The sequence below is a fragment of the Manis javanica genome, chromosome 17 (genome assembly GCF_040802235.1).
Source record: "Manis javanica isolate MJ-LG chromosome 17, MJ_LKY, whole genome shotgun sequence".
Lineage (NCBI taxonomy): Eukaryota > Metazoa > Chordata > Mammalia > Pholidota > Manidae > Manis > Manis javanica.
In genome coordinates, this window is record NC_133172.1 from 49,821,862 (window position 1) to 49,849,537 (window position 27,676).

The 27,676-nt window shown below is 37.9% G+C and overlaps 2 long non-coding RNA genes across 2 annotated transcripts in view; one reads left to right on the plus strand and one right to left on the minus strand.

Moving 5' to 3' along the window:
- The window catches only part of LOC140847125 (uncharacterized), a 749,959-nt gene that overhangs the window by 161,509 nt on the left and 560,774 nt on the right, over positions 1–27,676 (plus strand). The window lies entirely within an intron of this gene.
- On the minus strand, positions 427–26,944 carry LOC140847029 (uncharacterized). Its single transcript, XR_012126621.1, has 3 exons — positions 23,078–26,944; positions 14,865–14,981; positions 427–11,021 (listed from the first exon to the last, which is right to left on the minus strand). It is a non-coding gene; the product is annotated as an uncharacterized lncRNA (long non-coding RNA).

Consider the following 27,676-nt stretch of genomic DNA (forward strand, 5'->3'; position numbering starts at 1 on the left):
GAATATTTATTTGACCTGATTGTTTATAGTTCATAATGCATGATCAAAACCAAAAGTTTCTGTGATGACTGCCCTTGTACTGTTCACCATGTAAGAACTTATTCACTATGTAAGAATTCGTTCACCATCTAAGAACTTGTTCGTTATGCTTCAGAAGATTGGAGACTGACGAGAATTAGGCTTGAGATGGATTAATGATTGTGCATTGAGCATTGACTCCTCTATACAGAATTTTATTGTTGTTAACAACCATTTGATCAATAAGTATGAGAGATTGCCTCTCAAAAAAAAAATTTTACTAACTGATGCATAAGGTTAGTATTGTAAAATATTTCATAAAATCAAGTTGATTGACAAACTACTAAAATCTGGGCTTTGGTAAATCATCTGGGCCCATCTTATTTGACATTCATGCTATGTCAAACTTGGGCTGTTCCTACACATCACCTTTCGTGCCCTTTCTCAGTCACGGCCCTCCCCTCACTCTCCTCACATGCATCTTAATAGCCTCATTTATATCCATTTTGAGCCATCTTTTTCCAGTGAGCATTTCTTCCAATCTTCCTTAATAGTGGAAATCTCAGGATTTCATCATCTCAGTCTTGTCACACAGCTTTTCCATTTCACTTTCTGTAAGGTGGTTCCAAGATGGTTTCTGGAAGATTGGTGTGCAAGTAAACAATTTCCTTCTCAGGAGTCCTACATTCCTATTCTACTCTGAACTGCACAATAGACACAGCAGCTCACATTTGTTTAATAGAAACTTGACCACATATCTTTATGCTAACTACATTTCCCACTATGAGGTCTGCATAAATCTGTATGTTGCTTTTTCCCCCCAGAGTAAACACTTGCTCTTTGGTAGAAAACCCCAATCTTACGGCAAGTTAATGTGACAAAACTTCTAATATTACTGTATAAAAATAGTATTTCTTAAATGGTGGCTGTTCCTTGTCACTACAGGAATATGTGATTGCAGTGCATTTTTTTTAACATCAGAATATTTATACACCATAATAATTGTTGAATAAAACAGAGTCCTCTGCTTTGTGAATTAATTTTGCCCCCATAATGATTTATACCAATGGTTGTCTTTTAACGTCTCATCAGACATACTCCACAACACTTGCCTCGACATGGCTAACCTCTCAGAATCTGAGCACTTTTTGTCTGTACTACAGTAAAAATAGGAACCATGCCTTCCACTATCACTTATGAGTATTGGCATTTGACCTAAGAGTTGGCAAAGTGATTTGTGGTTTTTGGAGAATAGGTACTTCTTAATAAATAGGTGGCATATTGTCATGTCTTGATTTGTTGAATGTTACTGACATCAGTGCAGATTATGTCCACTGCTTTCCCCATCTGTCTCTTCATTATCTGCTAAAACATTCCCCTGAATGGGCTACATGAGATTTGCTTTCATGGCATTGTGTGCTGGCTTTTATTTCCCTATCAGCCCATCTATCTCCAGATGGATTGTGATCTCACTGCTTATTAAAGTCTCCAGATTCAGGTTGCTTTTACAGTTAGATTTAGTAATGATAATAGATCTGAAACATTCTTGTTCTCTAGAAGAATGAAAAACAAATTTTGCCACATTGTGCAATTATTTAAAGACAAGGCATGCATGGTCTTCTGGGAAGGTTTTTTTTGTTCTTACAAGTAACAATGTACTGTATGTAAACATAATTTGGATATACTTTAGAAAACACACTGGTTGCTTACGAAAAAAATGAGAATGAAGGGTGGGGTCAGGGAGAGAGGAAGTTATAAAAAAAGATAACTGAAATTATTTTCTGCTGCTAGAGATAGGATTGTAGACACTCCTATGTTGTTTCTTTTAGAGTAACTCTGTACATGTATTTTCTTTTGGTAGAAAAAGATTCCCACTGACTCTCTAATACTTTGTGCTTCTGTTCTATGGACACATTTGGTAGATTCTTTGGAATTTTTCTGATTGAGGATGTTATATTAACATTGTAGTATAAAGTATATTAGGCTTTTTTAGTTGCAAGCAGTAGATGACACAACTTAAACTAAGCACAAAAGGAATGTATGGCTCAACTACCTGAGAAGTCCAAGTACTCTATAGGCACAGTTGGATCCAGGAGTTCAAATTAGGTCACAGATGGGGAAAGCAGTAGATACATTCTCACTGATGTTCACGGTAACATTAAATAGGGCAGAGGTGACAGTAATGATGCCCCTTAGCAAACTCTCTCTGCCTCTTTGCTCTGCTTTCCTGTGTTTGTCTGTTCTCAAGCAAGCTCCCACCTCTGTTGGCAAGATAGCTGTCAGCATCTTGCAGGCTGACATGCTTTTTCTAGGGGAAAGAGCATTTTTATCCTGAAATTTAGCAACAGATTGGGGAGTAACTCCAGTTAGGCTTGAGTTATGTGCCCATCACTGTTTAGAGGAATGGACTAGGCCGAGTGGGAAGGCTTGGATCATGTGCCTGTTTCTGGATCTGGAAGTAGAGTCAGCCTCTCCTGAACTAGAGGCACACTAGAGTGATTTCTAAAGGAAAATCTAGATACAGGATGCAAATACAGCAACTATTTACTACAAATGGTGATTCAGAAGAGTCATAATTTTCTCAAAACACAGAAAAGCTGCTTATATATAAAGGAAAGCAATGTATAGAAAGAACACTGGATCTTTTTAGTCATAGTATTGCCTTATGGAGTAGCCAGAACTGACTAATCATGATGTATTTAATTCTTGGTAATTTAATATATTACAAATAATGGCTCTTTACATTTAAATATTTAATTTTTGTTCCAGAATATTAAAATAAGCCTAATTTATTTGGTATTCAAGGAGAAATGATTAGCTACCTGCCAGATCTTGAAGCTTGACTTACTGGCTTACTGGTGATATGCCATTGAATCTTTTATTTTTAGGTAGAGACATCTTTAAGGCAAAGAACGTTATTACTCTCTAGAAATAAATTTTGTGCTTGCTGCTATTTGACTTAGAACTGAAGAAGGTGAACCCAATGTGAAGAAGGAAAATACTGACATTTGCAAATTGAGTTGCTGAAAGCTGTACTTAAAGTTCATCTGTAAATGCAATTTCCTCATAATGCTGTGTCCACACACAAACATTGTTGAGACTGACTCATGGATTTGGAAGTTGATAGTCATTTGATGAGAAGGAAATGAAAGGGAGCAAAACCTCATCAACTAGTATTGACCCCCCTTCGTGTCCCCCGTCACCAGCAGAGAAGGCAGGTTTGCTTTCCCCGGGGTTTAGCGGGTGCCGGCAAGAATCTGACTTCTTGGTGGAAGGAAACATTTCTGATTCACAGGTAGCAGCTGCTGTAGTACTTATGGAGGAAGACATTTCCAGGTGCAGAGGGCTGCAAGAATGGGGGAGGATGGTTCCTGCCAATATCATAGACATCTTGGGATCGCAGGATGTTAGAAGTGAGAGGGAGGAATTTTTGAGATTGTCTGGTCCCTCCTGTCATTTCATACAAGAAGAAAATAGGTTGTTCAGAAGTGATGTGATTTATATAGGTAGTTTTGGTTGGGTGGCAAAATGGGGAAAGTCTAACCTTTGGAGGCAGAAAGACCAGTGTAGAGTTTGCATTCTTTCAGTAAGTATGCAGTCTTGAGCCAGTTACTTAACATCCAAGGGAAGCTGACATTAAATTGTGAATAATGATGTAGGTGAAGCACCTAGGAGTGCCTAGCACACAGTGTGTACTCAGGAACTAATGAGCTTCATGCTAAGGAATGTATGTCCAACTTCCTTTAGTGGAAATTATTTTATCCCTACCTTGACGTGCCCTTGTGAGGCTTCACTTTATAAAACCCAGACGGTGTCAAAATTAGTAGCAGTCCTTTTCAGTCTTGCTGATCAGCCAATCTCAGATGGACCCTAGGCCTTTTCTATCATGCTAATCTGTTAACAAATTCATTAGAGAACTTATTGTTTATTTATTTATTGTATATTGTCTGTTTCCTCCCTTTGATCTCTTAACTACATAGTGACTATTTAGTACCAAAGTTAACTCTGCTGTGTAATTAATGACCTAGTGACTATGTAATTAACTTTCTTCCTCCCCACTGAGCAACAGTACCTAAAGCAGTATTCAGCCCACAGGTAGCCCCTGATAAACATTTGCTGGATGAGTGAAGGATGAACTTGAGTGTTCTGTGTAGGCAGCATTGTACATTATGGAAGGATGCTTGGGCTAGTATTCTAAGTTATGTTAATTCCACACTCATGATCTTGGGAGAAAATTCTACCTTTTGGATCTTGATTGCTTTTCTGATAAAATAAGGATGTTGAACTAGATCACATAAGGATTCTTTTAGCTATCCCATTCTGTGATTGTATGTCTGTTTTCTTCCATGTTAGACAATTGACAGAGTTTAGGACATACCACCCCAAAATATGGCACATTGGCATATTGAATATTTTAAGCTGATGGAATTTGAGAAATGGCAGGTGTAGGAAGAACCTTGTGACCTCCCACTTCTTCTCTGAAGTAGGTCATAATACCTTTATGTAAGAGGTGCCCTACCTATACTTAGAGGAAAGAGCACCCTTATCTCCAAAGATAGAGGAATGAAGAGAAGAGTCCACACAAATAGGCCTTGATAAGTTACCCCCAGTTACTACCTTTAGCTCATACCATTTTCTCTTACCATGTTTTTCCATAATTTTCCACTTTTTATCAGACAGTGTAAAAACATTCAGGTTTAACCACTTGTTCAAGTCTTCATTTCCTTATGAAGTCTCCTGTGTGATGCAAAACTCACATTAAATAAATTTGTATGCTTTTATCCTGTTACCAATTTAATTTTCAGGCCCAGCTGTTGAGGGTCGAGTTTGTTCTCCTTGGTTCTAGTCCCCAATGAAACAAAGAATTGAAAGGCAGAGACACAATAGCAAGACACAGAGCAAAGTTTTATTTACATACACTCCAAGGGAGGAGTGGTCCAGAGTCAAGGTAGACAAAGGCCTCCGTCTATATAGGACGCTGTGTATTGCATTCTGGCTAGGGAGCACCTCTTTGATGGACAAGGTGGGGTTATTTGATTGACAGGTCCATTTATATAGCCATGCCTCTCAGTGTGCCTGTCCCTTCCTATGATGAGGTGTGGTTTGGGCATTTCTTAGTTTTGTTCGATTGCTCCCACATTGGGATCTTGTTGGAACTGGTTTGGCCTGATCCCAATAGGCAAGGACGTTATCTCTCGGCAAAGCCTTTGTTGTCTTCACATGGGACCTCCTACCTGGGCAGAGTTTGGGCATTTATTTCCTTGAGCCTTGTCTTCCCCTTTCCTGGCTGCTCATGTCTATCTTTCTACCTAACACAGCCAGGAACAGAGGAAGAATTTTTCCTCCCCTCTGAAATCTTGTAGGAATTAACCCATATAAGGAAAGGTGATTTTTTAGGTGGCTTTTGTGTATCAAAGCATGAGCCACATGCCAGGTAATACCCGACTTTTCAGGTAATTGATGAGAAAGAACTATTATCCAAGAAAGAAAGAATAGCCTTACATAGGGTGAAATATTCCATTACTAGTGGGAGATATAGCCGTAAATCCTAAAGAGTCTTTCCGATAAATGGAAGAAAGGTAATAGCAATTAAAACATAATTTCCCATCCAAATCATTCCTTCCTATGTAATTTTAAGGAAAGTTATATAAAATTAACTTTAAAGCCTCTCTTCTTGTGATTTCCTTTATGAACTAAGCTCACAATTAGCAGAATAGTTTTCCTTTCTCCACACCATTTGCTTTTAAGAATAGAGAATATTATTTAAATGGTCTGTACTAGTTTCCTATTGCTGCTTTAATGAATTACTACAAACTTGAGAGTTAAAAATAATAAAATTATTATCTTAAAGTTCTGAATGACAGAAATCTGAAATGGGTGTCACTGGACTGGAATGGAGGTGTCATTGGGGCTGTGTTCCTTCTGGAGGCTCTAAGGGCGAATGCATTTTCTTGCCTTTTCCAGCTTCTGGAGTGTGCCTACATTCCGTGGCTCATGGCCCCTTCATCCATCTTCAAAGCCAGCAATGGCTGGTTAAGTCTTCCTCACATCGTATTACCTCGGCACTCAGTCTTCTACCTTCCTCTTCCACATTTGAAGGCCCCACTTGTTACACTGGGCCCACCTGGATACTCTCCTTAGTTTAAGGTCAGCTGATTAGCAGCCTTAATTCTATCTGCAACTTTAATTCTTTTTTTTGCCAGGTGATGTAACACATTCACAGGTTCTGGGAAATATGACATGGACCTGTTTGGGGCACCACCCATCTTCTACCACACACTAATTATGAGAGAAAAGATCAATCCCTAAGAAAAACAAATCCCAAGGCATCTGCTGAAATGAAAACAATGCATGTTTTAGTATATAAGGCCAGCCACATTCTTGTTCTGATTGTTTAAGATAAAAGCGCACAACTTCTCCTCTGTTGGATTATTGAAGCGTAGCTACCATGTAAGGTGAGCAGTGTCCCCAGGAGTTTGCTAGAAATACCAACAGTTGGGGATTTGCATCCCAGATTTCAGGAAGCAATCTTGATCCAGGACGTTCCTTTGTACACTAACACCTTCTTTTATGCATTGAGTAAAGGGCAAGTTGACAGTCACATTTACATAGATATGTTGCCGATAGAAAATGTTCACAAATGTAGTTTGGTTGAAATCCCTTTGCCCTGCAACTCTGGCCTCAAATGATTTATGCAAAAATCTGCAAATATGACCAACCACATAAAATAAAAACATATAATATTCCCCTGTGGAACATCAAATGTAAATTTTTGCATTGCTTACCTGGTAGCAAGATATACAGAAGAAGGAAAAGTTAACTTCTGGTCCTGATTCATCACTTTTATCGAAGTTAAATTCCTTTGTTTTAATGCACACTTGATTGAGCAAGCATTTATTGAGGCAGTTATGGTTTGTAGGAGAAAGAGACAGTTGAAGAAAGAACAAATGAAATCTAATGTAAATCAAATACTTAGCCCTTTATAGCAACTACAAAGACTTCAATGTGTGTTCTTTTTTACAAAACTCCAATAGGAGGCTTTGACAGTGATTGTTTCGGTGGGGAGATGGGTTTTTCCTTTCACATGCTAATCACCTGCTCCTGGTGATATTTCTCTCCTTGACTGCAGTCACAGAATTGAATAATTTATGGAATGAATTTTGTTGTAAATTTATTGTGTCACAAGCAGGTTGTAATTTCACTAACAGTTCACTTAAGTTATTAGGTTAAAAAAATGGGGTAGATAGGATAGTGCATTTGGAGGGTTCTTTTTTCTCCTAGCAAGTTCACATTTTCTATTTTCAAAACAGAGTACTTGCCTAATTTTTATTCAGAGTCTGATATGTGAGAAGGAAGCGCACATTAACATAAGTGGGATTGCATTTGTACACTATTGTTGAATTTTGGAAGTCATAAACAAATTATTGAAGATTTTATAGGGACAGAAATAGCATTAAACCCCCAGTTTTGCTGTGGCGCTTCTGCCATTGTTCCCTGAATAACTGTCCCCAGTTTATTTAGATGATGAATGAAGAGGTGGGGGCAGGTGAAGATGCTTCTGGGGGTGGATAAAGACACATTCATCCGTTTAAATTCTGCTTTAATTCTCAGGTTAATAAAATGGCAAAATTTCACCTCCCCAAATCCTATCCAGTCCAAATGGACTACCGGAAGAGAAAAATAAAATCTTTAAACATCTCACACAGGGGTACCTGATTGGGCTTCATCTACATTTGGGACATTCTCAGGGCTTCTCTTTTAATGGCATTCTGCTGTGATAAGAAGCAACATTTGGTCAGTGCACAAACCTCTGCTTGGATTGTGCTGCCAGTGCTTCAGTGTTCAGCACGCACACATTTAAGGTCTCCTGTTATTTACATTGAAATTTTTCCATTGAACTGGCCAGTGTGAATGAATTTCAAACAAGTCTTTTCTTTCTCTGTATAGATGATTTCCCTAGGTTCCTGGTGGGGGTTACTTTTAGTTCCTCTAGGAGTACCCTCTATTCCAGTTAACACCCTGAGTGTTTGCTTTCTGTTCTCCACCCTGTTGCACAATGTGTGGCTCCCTATCCCCCTGATACCCTACCCTGGGTATTCCAACCCTTGTGTGGGGGACGCTGGATAATAGCTACTATTCTTGAAAAGAAATACTTTCTAGGCATTTCAGAATAGACGTTTTCACCATCTGTTACATAGAATTTGGGAATGTGATGGGAGAACAGGTTGTAATTAACTAAAAAATGAGTAACTGAGTGTCTTAATACATTTAGAAATGAGGAAATAGCCTCTCAAATTTTCATGAAAAGAAATGCAGCTCGTACTTAAAAAAAATAATAATAGGTTTTATATTTTAGAGCAGTTTTGGGTTTATGAAAAATTGAAGGGAAAGTACACACATGCTCCCTCCTCCCTGCCCAGTTTCCCCTGTTAACATCTTGCCTTCGCATGACGCATTTATTACAATCCATGAGCCAATGTCGTACATCATTATTAACTAAAGCCCATCATTTATATTCAGGTTCACTGTTGTTGAATATGCTATGGATTTTGACAATGTATAATGACATATATCCACCACTGTAGTATATATTGGACAGTTTCACTGTCCTGTGCTCCTCCTATCAATCCCTACACACCCTCCCTCCCCCCTGCTAAGCCCCTGGCAATCACCGTTATTTTTACTGTCTCCATAGTATTTTCCAGAATGTCATATAGCTGGAGTCATACAATAGATGGACTTTTCAGATTGTCTTCTTTCACTTAGAAATATGCCTTTAAGGTTGGTGCATGTCTTTTCATGGCTTGATAGATCATGTCTTTTTAATCATTGAATAATCAGCTTGTACTTTTTATTGGGTAACAGTGAATAGGAACTCAAGATTTTCTGATATGGAAGAAAAGGTCAGGAGACTCACCTTTCAGTCTCCTAGGTTCAGCCTGGCATCTTGTATTTTCTTTTCTACCACTGATAACCCAGCAGAGTTAAGTCATCAGCATAATGTATGGTCACAAAATAATGACACTGATTTGACAATCCGTGTAGGAAAATCAGACTCATTAGTCCAATCATTCATACATTCCTGTTAGTGTTTTCCCTTGGTTGATTATAAATGGCATACAATGTCTAGTCTCTTGCTAACAAAAAATTCTGTGTGTCTATACCTGTTTCATATCAGGCACATACTTAAATCACAAATATGAGGTACCAGTCTGTATACTGGTAAAAGATTGGTGAATAAAATGGGGCTCAAAATGTTCTGTTGTAAACAATACAGAGGTAATAAATAATATAATTTAGGTCTTAAAGAGTTCTATGAAGAAAACAGTAATGTGGTAGTGTGAGTGTGTGTGTCTGTGGTGTGTGTAGTCTGTGTGGGCATGTACACATGCATGTGTGTGTGTCGTATGTATATGTGAGTCTCCTTTCATCCTGCTCATATCTGTCTTTCTGCCTAACACTTACAGCAAACTATCCATCTTGAGGGTGGTCTTAAGAACACACTACAACTTGAAATCGGTGTCACAAGTGAGGATGGTCTTGGGAACCCCTGAACTCTGCAGTCAGTGTCAGAAGTGAGAGCGATCTTGGGGACTTTGTGGAAATCATTGGAGTTTAAGCAAGGGGGGAACAAGGCTTGATTTCTAATTTAGGAAGATGACTTTGCTCTCTTAGGAGACTATTATAATGATCTGGAAAGAGATGATGGAGGCTTAACCAGGATGATAGCAGTGGAGACGGTGAGAAGTTGTTAGATAAGGCACAAGTTTTGTCAATAAAGGTAGCAGTACTTACTGATGAACTGACTATATCACATTTGCTATCACAGACAAGTGTCTAACTTGCAGATAAACTCCAGTATTAAATACCAACAAGTTTTAGATTGTATAACAGGAAAACTTTTTGAGAAATCTGGAAAAGGCTTCTTGAATTTTTCAAGCAAGCCTTTTGAGCTTGTTCTGTCCTTAGGTCTGTATCTTAACACATTTAATGATATACTATTAGTGTTCACAGGCCTTCCAGTAGCAATTCTCTTTGTATGTAATACATACATTCATAGTTTGGGAAACAGAGACTTACGTGGGTTTCATGTACTGGGTGTGCATTTGGAAGCAAGTACTTCCTTAAGGTTGTTATGCTATCATGTCAAGCCTCGTATTCGAGGAATTCAAGAATTTCAAGAAACTTTCTTTTTTTCTTTGGTATTGGATATAAAACGAATGTTAATTTGAAAGTCACATGCTTAATGTCTAGCACTGGGTCAAGATGCTAGATAAGTACTGGAGGAATGAAGGAATGAATGAATAGCAGTTTAGCCTTGGCCATCATCCTAAGGACAAGCATCTAGAGAACACACAGGTACCCAGGTGTTTAGGTTTTGAGGCAAACAGGCATCCTCACTGCTAGTACAATCCGTGCTCTGGGTGAGTGTAAAGTTTGGCTAAGTTGAAAAGGATGTTATGTAAATAACACCAACTTTACTATTAGTCTAAATCTGTCGCCTCCTTTGAACGAAACGTTTTGCTACTTACTGTACACTTACTGAATTCCTGCAAGGCGCCAAGCACTGGGCTGGCCCCGGGCATTATGAAAGCAGAGAAGACATCATCCTTATCTGCAGTGATTTCATGTTCTTAGTGAGCAACACCTCCTGTGCTGGCAGGGAGATGGAGAGAGTGGGAATCCTTTTCTGTAGGACAATTCATGTCCCAGTGTTGAGCCCTAGATGGCATGCTTTGGGGACAAAATAGAAAGCAGGAGGCAAACGAGCTAGTTACCTTTTATCTCTTCTCTGACTCACTTTTACATTTGGGTGGGATCAAGCATTCGAGCTGTCAGTTCTTTCCCTACTAAAAGACATAAATTTCATACCACCTTTTCTGAGCAGGTAAAAACTCTTCCTGAACATTTCTGTGAATCATTGTTTTTCTGCTCCGTCTTGCTGGGAGTCCTGGGAAGTTGATGCTTCAAACCTCCATCATCTGGGCCTCTTTGCTCAAATTCTGTAGGGGTTTCAACAAGGAATGAAACAATGAACTTGCCCTGAGAGTTTTTAATCTGCAGGGAGATAAAACAAGCTCTCAAATATCTGATGAGGAGAATAATGGAAGTTAAATATAAAGTGCTCTAAGGAGAGAGGAAGTTCTGGGTAGGGGTGCAAATCATATATCCTGGGTGTGGAACGGGGGGAGCTGGGACTTGGAGAGGAGGATCAGGAAAGGTGGTAGCCTGTATAGCTTGTATTGCCTCTCTGCAGCCTGTTGTTACATATTTAGGAATTTTTCCTGCTGGTTGATGACCTTAATAGTTTGAAATGAGCCACCATGGGCATATTTACACCACAGAAATTAGCAAACACTGCAACTCAGGGCTCTTTCTACCCATAGGTGGTTTTGAAACACCAGCATCCCTCCCACTGGATGAGGGAAAATCATGGCTCTAAGATGAACCTTGGGTGGGGAAGGGAATGCTTTCCAGGTAGAGCACCAGCTCAGGATGAGACAGGGAGGTAGGAAGGGATATGTGTATGTGTGTGTGTGTGTCTATGTGTAGAACAATGCAAAGGCCAACATGATTGAGGGGTAGGAGAAACATAAGGGAGCATTAAGAATGGGTGGATTAGATTACATGGTCAGCTAGTTCAGTTTATTGATTAGTTCATTCTTTACTCACTGATTTTAAGGGCCAGGCCATACACAGGTGGTAAAGTTTAAGGTCCAGAGGGATATCAGAGTGGTGCTTTTGCCAACAAGTTCTAATTATGCCAGCATCCCAAGGAGGATCTTAAACCCTCTCCTTAACTATGGTATTTTCTAAGATATCATATCAGTTGGCTTGTTTTAACTTGGGTTCCTCCAGAAGCCGACTCTGCGGCAGGGCAGGTCATTGCGGAACTGAAAGGAGGAAGGGAAGGTAGTTCAACAAATGTTCTTTTATAATGCAAGTTACTGTTGTGGGTACTTTAATTTCCACATTTTACAGATGAGGAAACTGAGGCAGAGAGAGATGAAGTCTGTGTCCAAGGTCACATGGCTTTTAAGCGGCAGATCCAGGAATCTACAGGACTTTCATAGACTACGGGACTGATAATTTAGGGGGAAATATTCTTTATAGTGAAGTGGTTGAAAGCTGGGGCTTTTGAAATTATACTCACTGGTGAAAATGGTACAAAATATTACTTTTGCCCTTTAGTGGTTGAGTGATTGTGAAAACCCAGGCGTGGCCCTTAGATTTGCCATTCTAATTTGAAAAAGAGTAGGCAGGAATTTCCCAAAGAAAGCCGTTAAAAAAAATACTGATTAAAGGAGTGTCCACTGGAATGATATTAAAGCGGATTTGTTTCAACGCTGGTGTGCAGAATGAGGAGTGGGGAACACAAAACCAAAAGCTTGTTGTTTTTGCTGGCATTGGTTTACATATCCAGCTGCTTCCCCCATCTCTGTGATGCAAAAATTTAAATGGAGAAAACATTTTACCTTTGATTTTTTATTAAAAATACTGTTAAGACCTCATGAATTTGTTTAACTTTTAACTTGCATTTCATTTATCTGTCCCACTGATGCAACTGATGCTTACTCACCCCAGGATACAGGTTAATAACCTCCTAACCTAAGGAAAAAGGGATGATAAAAAGAACACCCCATGGTTTAGGTGACTATTTAAGTTATAGACTCTCTTTTTTAGAATAACCTATTATTTTTCTTGCTCTTTCGGCCCATGCCATTTAATCCTTTTTAAAGCACTGTTGGCCCTTAAAAAAATTAATTACCTCAAGGCATTATTTTCAAAACAACTATCAGTAAATTACTTTAAAAATTAAACCATGGTTTGCACCACAATGGCAAGAAGATAAAGTATTTGTATTTCATGTACCCATATTCAAATTAGAGCATTGTTTGTCATTTGAAATACACACTAAGGTATTTTTCTTACTCATATCTTAAGAGCAGTGTTAGTTTATGTGCTCTGTAAGCACACTTGCCAGTTAATCTTGTGGCAAGTTATATAAAGACAGTAACAGTTTCAAGATATGTGCAAAAGTTGTTGGTCAAAAAGTATGCCAAACCAATGTAGTTTCCATCATTAGGTGTTGTAAATAAAAGCATTAGCGTAACACCTAACATTTCTGTGTGAGCAGCCCTTAATAGTGTTACGTTTTTCACATTGTAACACTGAATGAAAGCTTATTGAACAGATGGCTGGATGGATATGTGATGATTAGTCTGATGTGTCAGCTTGGCCACAGTAGCCAGATAATTGGTCAAACATTAGATGTTTCTGTGAAGGTATTTTTTTAAATGAGATTAATATTTAAATCAGTAGACTTGACTTTAACTATAGCAGATTACCCTCCATAATGTGTGTGGGCCTCATCCAATCATTTGAAGTCCTTAATTGAAAAAAAAAAACCACTACTTGGCCCAGAAGAGGGAATTCTGCCCTTGACTAAAAATGAAATATTTACTTCCTTGGGTCTCCAGCCTGGTTGTCCACCCTGCGGATTTGGGGTTTGCCAGTTTCCACAACTGCATGAGCTAATTCCCTAAAATATACCCCTGCCACACTCTCCCCTCTACCCCTCCTACACCCACTCACCCACCCCCCACACATAGCCTATTGGTTATTGGTTCAATTTCTTTTGAGAACCCTGAGTAATACAGGATGATAGCCATTAAATAAATATGTTATGATTTGTGCAATTGTATTAGAGTTATGAAGGCAAAAAACTCTACTCTCCCAAAGTCTTGTGTTGAGATAAACATCAACTTGGTTATTATCAACATGTTTTTAAAACTGATTTGTCTTGTGATGAAATTTTATTTTATCTTTCATTTCATTAACCAAAGCCTTCTCATACCCTTTCCCCTTCCTTCTTTTCCTCTCCAGACACGCTTTGGGTTCACACTGACTTGTCTCTTTAAAGATAGGTTGTTGGTTTCCACCCTCCTATCAGAATTTGATTTGAATCTTAAGGTTACAGGAATTTCTCTGAGCATTGGGTAATCTTCTTTTCCTGGGTTTTCCATCAAATAGCATTGGTGACCTTGGGCAAATCAACCTCTTGGTCTTGTCTGATAAATGACCATCTCTAAAATGTGTTAAAGCTTTTAACATTGCCATGTCACTAATTTTTTCAATTATCCTTAAAGAGAACCACTAGGTCTGTGTAGGTAGGTACTTTGACTGTAGCTTAGTAATGAATTTTATTGTGAAAATACTGATGGGAACAATTATTCTTTTGGTATTTGTTACCTTGTGATCTAGGTCTAGGTGAGATTACAAATTAAACAAAATAGGAGAAAAGAAAACAAACTTTGTGTCTATTTTTACAGGCATCCACGATTATGGAATAGGGCAATGCAGATGGCACAGTAACAGAACTGTGTGTACCAGAGGACAGAAACAGAGAGCAGCCGTGTATGAATTGTAGGACAACATCCCAGAGAGACCACTTCACTGTTATTTCTGCCCATGTGCCATTGTCCCAAGCCCATTGTGAGGCCATGGCAAGGGTTTGGGTGCAAGTAAGAGTGAATATTTAGGACCAGTCTTTTAATCTATACTCTATATGGTACCTATTGTTCTGTACCTTTTTTAGTTACAAAAATCTTTATGATATATCTGGCAAATCAAATGATTCTTTGTCTAGGGGACTTCCTTTCAGTCCAGCAAAACTGGGTCTCTATGAAGTAGTATTTCTTTGGATAGACAGTTAATGAGGATGTGAATTAAAGGGTTGGATGAAAACCCCCTTTTCTATTTAAACTCCTATGATTTCTTATGCCTAACTTGATTAAGTGTTTTATGGGGGGTGAAACCTTCCCATTGGGAGTTACACACATTACCTTAATTCTCTGAGCCAGTTGTCTCTTCTGGTGTAGACATCTTTACAGTGTTTTTGCAGTTGAGGGAGTATTGATCAGTTTGCCAGCATTGTAGATTTTCATTCAGCATTAGTGCTCCTGAAACCAGTGCAGAGTTGTTACTGAGAGAAAATCCTGTCCCATAAAAATTTTAAGAACTGGAGCAATGACTGTCTTCTTTGAATCTCTTAAGTGCAGCCTGTTTTGGCAGTCTGGTACAGAAGGTGACTTCTTTGAGCCCTTTTCAGTAGCGTGAGTCTGAAGATTCTTTGCTGGAAAAACTAACCAAATCTCTTGCAAAAATGTATCAACAAGGGACTCATAAGTGTTCATTGTTTTACATTTGAGAATCTTTTGCTGCTCTGAGGATAAAGACAGGCTCATTGCTGGGGATTAAAGGGGTATCAGGGTAGGGCAAGTGACAACCAGGTGGCCAAAAGTAAAGTTTATATTCTAAGCTTTTCTTTTATATCCTCCAGAGATTTTATATTTACAAAAGAATTCATAATGAATTTGCCATTAGTGCATGTTGCAATCCATAAGTGTGTCTTATCATATAGGAACCGGAGAAGTACTTTGGGAAGACAAAAGCAAGGGGTTATAGATAGCAAATGTGAGTGAGGACTAAGGAAATTTTACAGGTCTGAAGAAGGGTTGTTGATCTAATCATATTTTGGAAACATTGAAGTTTAGACTAGGGAAAACCCCATATTTTTACTAATCTAAGTAAGTATTCAGAATTAGGAAAATGGAGCTTGGTAGTTTGATGGTCCTATACTCTTATTTTTTTTCCAGTAGTAACTCTTTAATAAAAATTATATGCTTTGAAGGGAAATAATCTGAGCAAGAAGACTTGTGCATAGCCTTTCAGACATGGTGTTCTGTGGTGCTTAGCTGAGAATCGATACTGCAGCAGTTGAGAAAGCACCAGCGACTCCATTTCTAGGCAAAGGCAAGGGTGGGTGTTGGTATTTTTTGGGAGGGGTGTATCCCCTGAGATACAAGGTCACTCCTATTTTCATGAGCAAGTTTCACATTGATTTTCACTTTTTGCCACTTCAGGACTCTGAACAACAGCATGCCTGGGTAAGCCTTGATTCCTGGTGAGCATTCTGCTGCAGTCTCTTCTGCAGCAGACATGCCTATGTGAGACAGACAGCGGGGTTCTCAGGACTTGTAGGGCCTACAGTTTATACAATTCTAGAGCCCTCTCTAAGAAAACACAAAATGATATGTATAAAGTTAAGGTGAAGGTAAATATTAAAATAAAAAAAAAACCCTAAAATTACAAAGCTTAAAAAGCCGATACAACAAAAACCACCTGATACAGGAAAATAATATGCCATTTTAATTAATTAATTGCCTAGTACAGCTCAATAATACTTTTTCCTTATAGTTTTTGGCTGCATAGTCTTGACAATGAGTTTTAAATTTAATTTTAATTTTTCCCCAGCTTTATTGAGGTATAACTAATGTATAAGTTTAAGGTGTACAGTGTGATGATTTGATACACATATTTGACAATGATTTTTAAAATTTTGCTTTCTATTGAGAGGAGAGAAAGATAACTCAACCTTTTTTCTAGCATGGCTGATTAGCATTTTTTTTTAAGCTGATGCTTAGGAAAATTTATTTTAGTATCCTCACTCTGTTGGTAATGCCATGTAAAATTTTAAGATTGTTTGGGATTAAAATTTAGAAAAATTGTCCCCAGGTTTCTTTTCTGTTTGGACCATGAGATTTCAAGGCATTTCAAGTTTTCTCAGGTTGGGAATAGTCTTCGTCTTTGCATTGAGAACACTCATTTTGTCAATGTCCTTGCACACTGTAAATTTTGTTACTTTATCAATATCAGAACTTCCTGTTAATTCAGGAAGAAATTTAATCTTTTCCCAATGTGTTCCTTTGAGTTCTTCCTCTTTATTAATTCAATAGTCAAGCAATCCAAGAGTGTATTCATTATGATGAGTGAACATTTTCTCTCTTCTTTTAATGAATTACTGCTTTTGGTATGATTTAAACATTTTTGATACAAGTCTTTTTTTCATGTCAGAGTAATTTTTATTGACTTAAATGCTCACTTTTATGTCTTTTGTTACATACTCTATTATTACCTGAGTTTTTAGTTCTTTAATAAATAAATTTAAAGAAATTTATATACGTCCAAATCAGGCAGGAGTCTGTAATTTCTTCCTAACTTTATTGAAACCTTGTAAGACAGCTTTCTAAATTGTAGTTAAAATAGTGTGTTTTAGCTTTTTTATTAAGAAAAGAAAAAAGAAAATACATGGTGTGTTTCAGTTGTACACACTATCATTTCTGACAGAAGAGAGCTTCTATCTGGACTGCATTAATGAGAGTTGAATCCTCTGCTTCCAATTTTGTATATGTGATGATGGGAAGAATTTTTTACACACTAGCTTCTGGCTGTATACCTTTCAAACCTTGTCGTATCATGATATAAATTCTGATCTTGTGACCATGTCATGTGAGTGGTCACAGCGGGGTAGGGAGTATTCCTGGAAGCCATTCCTCTGGGAAGATGAACATGTTAACTCTAGAACACATGGAAGGGACAGTAAAACACACCACTATGTCTTATAAGCTCCAAATCAGTGTATTCCCAATTCAGTGTCCCCTTTATCAGACATCAAAAATACCTGCAGGTATTCTATGCCTGTTGACATAAAGGGAAGTGTGACCGAGAAGTCAAAATGCAGACAGTGTCTTAACTAATTACGGTTAAAAATACCTTGGCTTTGAATATTTTATGAAAACATATTGCAAGGGCCACTGCAGGGCTCTGAGAGGGGCTATCCAAATGAAAGGCCCTGAAGGTGAAAATTCATTAGCTTCACAGTAAGGATGTCTTATCTGTCAAGCTAAAACACAATTTTGTGTTTCTACTGAGGTTTTTTTTGTTCACTGATACAAAGCCTTTCTGGGGCATACATTTTTCATATGTTACTTAGTTAACTTTTGCATCTAAATAGTTTTTGGAGTAATTACTTATTACCTCCTCTTTCTAGTTTTTCCTCTTTTAGCTCCTTCAGTCCATGTGTTTATGAAGGAAACATCTCTCTGGGCCCATGTAGCCTCACATGCTTACACAATTTTAACTAGAGTATGAAGCCGAGTATTTTCCATGTTCTACATGGTTGTGCTTGAAAATGGTTCATTTGTACATTGGCTGTGGATTAGTTTCAGAGGTTCCCTTAAAGCTACCTTGAGTATCATATACATATTGTTTTGCTAATGTTTATGTTTGGCCTAAAGATACTTCTTCAAGTTTAATTTTGCACTGAATTTTTGATTATAACTATTAACAAGTTAGATATACAAATGATATATCAAGATGTAGCACATAATCATAAGCAAATGATTTTTCTCCTGCACCATGTGCTTGCATATGTGTACATAAAGAATCTTCCAGGAGTGATATCAGGGCATTAGGAGAGATTATAAAAGTACCAGTGATGGAGACATTTGATATTACCTAATGAGCAAAAGTCCATTGGGCCCTTGGCTGCCCATTCATTGGTCTTTTGGCCAGTAATTTTGTGAGATGAACTCACCAGCTTTAACAGTAAGCTAGATGGTGTCTGGTGGCTGGGTATTAATATTCCCTACTGAAGAAAGTATTTTTTCAATGTAGTGAACTTAATCTTTACAGAAATAGTTTTCTCATGTCTCTTTGTCTGGGGAAATGAAAGCTAAAGGTTTTTTTTTGTTTTTTTTTTTTTTACAAGTAACTCATAAGTAAGGAAAGCAGTATCTGATTATTGTGATTTTTTTCAAGTTACTTTCTTAATTAAAAAGATGAAAATTTCTCTTATTTTCTAGGAAATTCTATGTAGTTCAGATGTGAGAAGCCAAGTGAACAGTGTGTATTTTCTCACTGTATTACTCTAATCTCTTTAGGTCAAGGTTAAGCGGGTCTAGAAAAACAGACATCTGTGTTTGTAATGCAATAAAGTGTAATGAGTGTGGCGACTTTTTCTAATTTACCTCAGCTGGATATGCAAATGAAACTATTAAACTTATAACCCATAACTCTATGGGGGAACTGATGGGTAATGAAAGTGCAGAGTATTTACTGTAGCTAATGGGAAAGTTGTTAGATGATAGGAATGTAATAAGTTCTATTTGCAAATGTACTAAAGAGCTAGTTAGCAGTATAAATGAGGATTTGGTTATTTAGAAATAACCTTCAAATCGATAAAATTAGTCCCAACAGCACAATTTAAATGAGAAAAGATCCATCATTTATTTTATGGTGTTTGAATTTACTAACTACAGCCTGTTATGTGTATTTAGAGATCTAGTTTTATAAATGGGAAGTTAGTCACCTCAAAATGAACATAATGCATCAATGCAGTATATTCTTTATTTTTATGTAATATTTTCCTTCAAGAAACTCAAATTCTTTGCAGAGATCAACTACTCAAATCCCGTAACATACCTGTCAGGAAGACAAGGGTCAGGCTTATAATAATTTTATAGATATAAACAATTGTAGATTCAGTTATTTAAAATTTATCATTGAAGACACTGGGGGTAAAACGTAGTATTTGGTTTCAGCCAATGTTTAGATCAAACAGTGATTTTTTCCTACAGCCAGTTATAAACTTTTCCATTTTGTAACCTGTGTATATACAAATTCTCCAGCCTTCAGGGGTCAACCTCTCTCTTCATATCCAAATGACTTCCCCTGTATTCTATAGCCACAGAGTAAACGAGTAAGTAAAAACAGTGTGAAAGAGGTGAATCTACCATGTTAAAGAAGCAGAGAGAAGTCCCTTTTTGGACTTAGCCTGAAAGAGGATTGTGCATAAACCTTCATGAAAACATGGACTCTAGGGGGCATCTAGGGTCCATATAGCCCCCTTTCTCTTGCTGCTTCATGGATTGCCTTATTCTGTAACATTCTCCTTGACTGGGGATCATTTGACTTGAGCACTTGCTGATATGCATCCATTTTAACCTATAAAATGGCAATTTCATATCTTTCATCCTACCAAGTTCCTCGTTGTCATAGGCCAAAATCTAACTGTCCCATTGCTACATAGGAATATTCTAAAAACTGTTCAGGAGAAAAGGTTTGAACTCAGCCTTTGGATTGAATCACCAAGAATAGAATCACTATTCTTATATTTCATATTTCCTGTGCTTTTTTTACCCTTCATCAGTATTAAATATGTCTTTTGAAAATGATCTATATATTCTAAATATAATTGATTTTTGCCCTATTTTCTCCAGTTTTGTTTGTACTCTATTGGTTTATATGCTCTATTCTTTGTTGGAGATAAAATAAGGTAGAGGGATAGATTTTTCCCCCATCAAATCCTTCCCTGAATTTCCCTAAATAAGAATCACATGCCCTCAATAAAGCTGGAAAGAAAAAGACTCATGTTCCTCCTTCTATATCTATATTTCTTAAAACAACTTCTCAAAATCTATGAACACCATAAAATAGAGAAAGCTCAGTGGCTGTCATGAGGAAAACAAGTCTTATCAGTAGAACACATTGGGATTTGCTGAAATCTTTCTTGAAAAATGTTTTAAACTCATCCTAGTAATTCAGTCAAGAATCATCAATGGGTGCTAAAACTATTGGGTGAAAATTTGATGAGAAGCAGGACATTTAGCTGGTTTAAAACTTTCTCCCTACAAATTATAAAGGAAGAAAGGGTAACTTTAGAATGAGGAACTCTGACAGACACCACCTTCGCCAAGTCTTCAAAATTAATATTACCACAAATGGGGCAAAATGACTGCATGTGCCTCCTGATATATGATACACTCAGGACACAGTATCACTTCAGTGATATTCCTGCCAAAAAGGTATTCAGTATAACCGGAATCTAATTTTGAGGAAGGATCATCAAACCCAAACTGAGGGTCATGTTGCAAGCTAATTATTCTATTACCTTAAAGAATCTGTATTATGAAAGACAAAAATAGGTCTCCAGAGTAAAGAAGACTAGAGAGGCATGGCAACCATTTGTAATGTGTGAGGCTGAGGCTGGACTGTATCTTATACTAAATGCTATACAGGAGAGTATTGGGAAAATTGGAGAAATAGTAATATGGGCTGCTTAGTGGATAATGACCCTAATATTTAGTTCTTGACTTAGGAGATAACTGCACTACAGTTATATGAGAATATCTTTTTCCTTAGGAAATGCAGTAAAGTATTTAAGTGCTAACAGGGCATGGTGTCTGCAACTTACTCTCTAGTGGTTAAGGAAAAAGCCTTTATGGAAGTTTTTACTCTAGTTTTGCAAATTTAAACTTAAAATTATTTTAGAACAAAAAGTTTAAAAATGTTCTTTATTAAAAAAATTTATAGATTTGCTAGACTGTCTCCTTTTGATTTTGATTTTATATAGTTCCATATAAGCATTGAACAATCAGCATGTTAGCTGTTGTAAGGAAGTGTGATAACATATGAAGATATGGTCTCAAATGTTACCAAGGCTAGGACACATTTCTTTTTAATACTGGGTTTTATTGATTTTAATAGTCTATCTTAAATTGCTAATTTCTCTATTTCAAATGCAATCTAAAGGTACTTTTTTTTCTTTTTCCTCTTCCATACTTTATATATCAGATGTCATAATCTGTACTTCTTGTGTATCCCTTGACTGATTTTGTGAGTAGTTGATTTTGCTTCTTTTATTTTAATTTCATACTTTCTTGGTAATTAATTGGTCTACTACCTTTACTGTGGGTTATTTTGACTGGTGAAAGCTATTTAGCCTTAGGAACATTTCTGTCTATAGCAGTCCCTTTAATATATCCTGTAGGGCTGGCTTAGTGGTGGTGAATTCCTTTAACCTTTGTTTATCTGGAAATTGTTTAATCCCTACTTCAAATTTAAATGTTAATCTTGCTGGGTAGAGGATTCTTGATTGGAGGTCCTTTATGCCAGTAAAGTTTTTGCTGATAAGTCTGCTAATAGCCTGATAGGATTTCCTTTATAAGTATTCTCTCCTTATCCTTGATTTTTGCCATTTTAATTATTATATGTCTTAGTGTGGTCTTCCTGAGGTGCCTTTTGTTAGGGGCTGTCTGAACTTCCATGACCTGAGTGTCTATTTTTTTCCCCAGATTGCAGAAATTTTCAACAATTCCTCAAAGAGACTTCCTATCCTTTTGTCTCCCTCTTTTCCTTCTGGTACTCCTATTGTATGAATATTTTTCCATTTGGATTGGTCACACAGCTCTCTTAGCATCCTTTCATTCCTAGAGATCCTTTTTTCTCTGTTTTTCAGCTCCATTGTTTTCCTGTTCCCTAATTTCCATATCATTCACAGCTTCTTCAATTTGTGAGAATCTGCTATTAAATCCCTCCATTGTATGTTTTATTTCAGACACTGTATTCTTCAGCTCTGAGTGGCTCTTTTGCAGATCTTCTGTCTTTTTGTTGAAGTCCTCCTTGAGGTCTTGAATGTTTTTCTGTAGATCCATTAGCATGTTTATGACTTACTTTGAAATCTTTATCAAGAAAATCGGTGATTTGTGTTTCAGCCCTCTTTCTGGGATGTTTTATCTTGTAGTTTTGTTTGGAACATACTCTTATGCCTCATTTTGCCAGGGTTTCTGCATTTCTTCCTATGTAGTAATAGCTTTATGAAGGAGATGCCCACTAGTGCTCAGAAGCTCAAGCCTCTTTACTTTCCAGTGCAGGAGCCCCAGCTATTGGTGTGCAGTGGGCAGGGCCACCTTCGGTCTAGCTTGTAGTGGTCTGATCCTAGGCAGTCAGTTTGCTTCAGCCAGGCCTTTGTGATCAGTGCAGAAATCTCTGCTGCAGTTTCTGTGGGTGGCCGCCTTCTGCCTGGCCTGTGGCAATGGTGTGGGCTTCTGGCAGGCAGGACCCAGTGCCTGCTGGGAGGAAGGCACTTCCAAGGTTGGCTCCTGCAGGCATTTCCCCGGTGGGGCTGAAATGGAGCTGAGAAAGTTGGGAGGGTCTCCCTCTGCCTACCTGCAGCAAAGTGACACCATCACTGGGCCAGGTGGGTTGCCTGCTGGCTGTGTGGGCACAGGGAGGAGCCTTGGGGCAGCATTGCCAGTGAGGGTGATGGAGCCTCTGGGGCTCTTGAGAGTTCGTGACCTGTTGGGCTGAGGGTGGACTGTAGAGGTATTGTCCACCTGCCCTTTCTCCTGAGAAGAAAGCTCCATCCAATACTCACCCCTCTGGCACTTCTCCCACTGTTGGGCAGTCTTTCAAGCTGCCTGCTTTGCTTCTGTCTCTAGGGGTGGTAGGTAGGTGTGCAGTAGAACACTGCCCGTTCTACACAAGTGGCTGGAATCTCAGCCTCCTCGAATGTTCTGCCTGTCTTTGTTGCCTAGCTCCACTAATCACCATATCATGTGGACTTGCGCTCCTGGAGAAGGTCTCCAGGGCGGGGTGTTCAGTGATCTTGGGCTCCTACACCCTCCCCACTCTGTTCCTCTTTCTCCCGCCTGTGGGCTGGGGTGGGGGAGGGCTTGGGTCCCGCTGGATCTTGGCTTTGCAGATGTAAGTAGTCAGTTCTGCAATCTTCAGGTCATTTTCAGGTTTAGTTGTATTTGTTGTATTTTTGTGTTTCAGGTATTTTTGGGAGGAGGTTTCTGCCTTGCCTTCCTACTCTGCCATCTTTTTCTCCCTTGATTTTAAGATCATGTTTTAACATTTTAGAAATCAAGATTATTCTTAAAATTTATGTTGTGTACCATAGTTTAATGGTAGTATTTTATTTTCTTTCTTGGTGCTACATAAAATAATTCATTGGTGAATGTCAGATTTGATGAAATATGGTAGTTGTTGTCCTGTAGGTTCTGGGTTAATTTAGAAGATAGTAAATTAGCAGATTTAATTTTGTTTGTGAAATCTTGGGAGATCCTAGCCCATGTGGCACCCCATGCTTCTCAAAGGCATTTTGGACCAAGAATGATACATCTACCAAAGAAAACCCTTATACAAGCACAACATAGCCTTCTGCTAATTTCAGCTCCCTGAACACAGCAACTTGCTTATCTTCCAAAACATGATGGGGATGTAGGTGGGAAGACAGTGTTATTAGAAGACATGAGAACAATCACCTTAGCCCTGCAACTTTAATTTTGAAACTGGGAAATTTTGTACATTTTCTCATTGAGCTCCTGGCTTCTCATGACTTACTAAACATAACCACCATAGATCCTAGCTTTGCTAAAATATTTGATGCTTGAGTTCCTCCTGTAAGTCCAAGTTCAATAAATCAGAGGCCCTACATATTATTTAGGGGAGTTGTTCTCAGAGTGTGGTCCCCAGACAGGCCGCATCAGCATCACTTGTGAACTTGGTAGATATGCAAATTCTTAGGACCCTTCCCCAGCGACTGACAGAATCAGAAACTCTGAGGCTGGGATCCAGTCATCTGTATTTTCACAAGTTCTTCTAGGGATTCTGATGCACACTAGACAAAGCTTGAGAACCAGTGATCTAGGGGAAATGTGAAGCATAAAGGGAAACAGGTTGTCATGGGTGATTCTGTTGATAGAGAAGGAAATGTGAATGTGATAATATCCTAAGATGGCTTGTTTCTAAGCAACTGTGACCCCAAATGCCCAGTGCTTAATTGGTGACCCACAATGCATTCCTTCTTTAGAAGGAGGAATACTTTACACTTCTTTGCTTGAGTTGGTAGCACATTACAGGTGCTTCACTCACTGAGAAGAGTGGCAGGTGTCTCTGGAAACTTCTGTCATTGTGAGCGATCCCAGCATATGTTGGACAGCAGTATTTTGGAGCAGCTCTTCCAAGTTTTGCCATTTTGATCTCAACTGTCACTTTTTTGTGGTTATTTTATTTGTGTAGGGATGTTGTATGTTATATAAGATTAGTAGGTTTGATCTGTTTGTGGTCTTTAGTGTTTTTTTCAAATAGAAAATTGTATGCTATGTAAATGAGTTGGATGTGGGCATTTCCTTGAAAGTTCAGTCTGAGTTTAGTGCCTCAGTTGTTTCTGTTGCCACACAAAAGCATTTCTTACTGAATTTAGTTCAGAATTTGTTTCAATTGATTGGTTTTCTCTTCATTATGGGTCCTGTTTTCCTGCTGCTTTGCAGGAAATTTTTCTTTTTTGGATGCAGACATTGTGAATTTTACTCTATTTGGTGTTTATTTTTGTATTTACTCTTGAGGTTTGTTGTGGGACACAGTTAAGTTACTTGGGAGTTGTTCTATCCTTCTGGGTCTTGCTTTTAAAGTTTGTTAGGCAGGACCAGAGTTGCATTTAGTCCAGGTCTAACTATTCTCAGCTAGTGAGGCAATACCCTCTGAGTATTCTGCCTCAACTCCTTGCATTAGGTTTCCCAGTTTGGCAGATGGGAACAGGCATTGTTCTCGGCCCTCCATGAGCTCTAAGTTTTGTTCCTTCTAATCTTTAAGATGGTTTCTTTCCCCAGCATGGGGTCAGGGTAGTTTCCTCATACCGTGCATCGGTCGGTTCTCTACCGAAAGCTTGAAGGGGAACCTCTGGAGACCTCTGGAATTCTCTGGGCAGCTCTCTTCTCTCTAGTACTCTGCCCTGAGAATTGTAGTGGCTTGGCTTCCTCAAAATCTCAGTGTCAGTGCAGGGAGTCGGGGAGGCTTGGTTCTCCTCTTCGTGTCCTGTGGTCTGGATACTCTCTCCAGGCTGGAGATGCACTCCCTTATAGGTTTCCCATGTCTTGGGAGTCTCTGTCCTTTGTTGTCTGATATCTGATGTCTTGAACACTATCATTGCTTTACACATTGGGTCCCACTTATAGTTGTTTGAAATGGAAGGGTAAATCCAGTCTTAGGTACTCCATCTTGGCTGAAAGTAGAAACTCTTAGTAATTTTATACATAGTCACAGCACTTAAAACAATTCATAGTTTTAAAAAGATGGTGTCTGCATTAAAAAAATATCCAAAATGCTGACTCAAGCTTAAGGGTTATAAGTTAGTTGAAAGATTTTAAATTTGTGGGCAGTCAAATAAATGTGCCTAAAATTCACATTTTGTAAAATTCATTGCTCTAGTTAAGTGTTACAAATACTAATACTCTGGGTTTTATATTCATTGCAGCAAAATCATGTGGAACCACATGCCTTCTCTGGATTCTCTGTCTTCACACTTAGTGATGCCTTTGGCAGGCAAGGTAATATTTGAACATACGGGTGTGTCAGGTTCCTAAAACCAAAGTCAAAGCAGAATGAAAGCCACAAAACTTTCATAATTCTCTTTTCTTTGATTGTACCATCATCTTTATAATCAATCTCAAAATAGCAAAAATTTCCAAGTTTGTTTGAAAAGACACACTCCAAAAGTCAGATGAAGGTCTGGGAAAATATTTGAGAGGAAAAAGTGAGAAAGAAGAGGATATAAAGTTTAGATGGACTCAACTCTTAAATAATATGAATGTACAGTATCTACTCAGAAGTGGATTTTGCTCTTTATTTTTGTTTCAATTGGAAATTATGTTACTTACAAGTGAACATAGATGTGATTTAAAACACACTGTTGAGTTAGTAAAGTGGTTTGTTTTTACTGAAAAATTCCTGGTGAGTTGATGGGGTGTTTCATGGGTTTCTGATATGTTTAGTTATTCATATCTGACATACAACTAACCACTGAACTTAGATTGTGGTAAATAGTCACTAAAACTTGCCAGGAGGCAATTTCTTGAATACAGACCTAGTGGTGGGAGAGAGTTAATTTACTTTTTGAAACACTTGATTTTAATACCAATTCAGGATGTAAATGTCACAGTTGGCAAGCTTCAAGAGTTGTAGTGATTGCTCCACAAGTGCAATATTTGAATAATCTTAGCATTTTTTTCATTATTGAAGAGAGTAGATGATCATTCAGCTAGCCATAAGTATGGCAGCTATACTCCTTGTCTCAAACATGATCTGAATTAACTGTTTTTATCATAATAAATATGCAATTTGTAATTACATGTTAATTACTAAATAACATGGTCTTCCAGTTTTGACCTTTGATATTTGACTACATGCATTTGCAGAGATATATGCCAACTAAATGATGACTTACTTTTTTAATGTAATTTGCAAAAATGGCATTTGAAAATAAGGATTTTAAATTGTATCCAATTTAAGACAAATATTGACTATTTTGTCAATGTTTCTTACACTAATGAAAGTTTGATTTGTCTTACAACATATTAAGTAAATCACTCCTGTGACTGACTTTGAAAGCTCATTTTACTAGGTTAGAGTTATTTACTTAAGATAGGTGTCTATCTAAAATGATGTTTCTCCAAGTGTTGTTCCCTAGATCAGCTATATCAGTATTAACTGGGATACCTGTTAGAAATGCAAATTCTCCAGTCCCATCTCAGACCTACCAAATCAGAAATTCTGGGGATGGGGCCCAGTCACATGTGTTTAACAAGCCAAAGGTGATCCTTAAACTTGCTAAAGTCAGAGCACCTGTGATCTGAAAGTATGGTTTTCTGATTGCAAATGAATACCAGACCAGAATTTTCCCTGATGTTCATTCACATTTCTGAAACTCCTGTCACAAATATGGTTTTGAACTGTTAGGCTAATTCGGATTTGAGCCTATTCAGAATAAAGAAGTGCAGCCTCTTCAAACTTTTTTTCCAATTAAATGCCCAAATGATCATTTCATTACTTTAGATGAAAGTAACTAATTTTTCTTATGATTTCCAAATTGTAACTAACTCAAGCTAACAAGGAGAGTTTCATCTAAGTGGATCAGTTCTTGATAAACTCACCAGAACTAATCTGAAAGCAGAGATTTACTCTTTCATTTGTC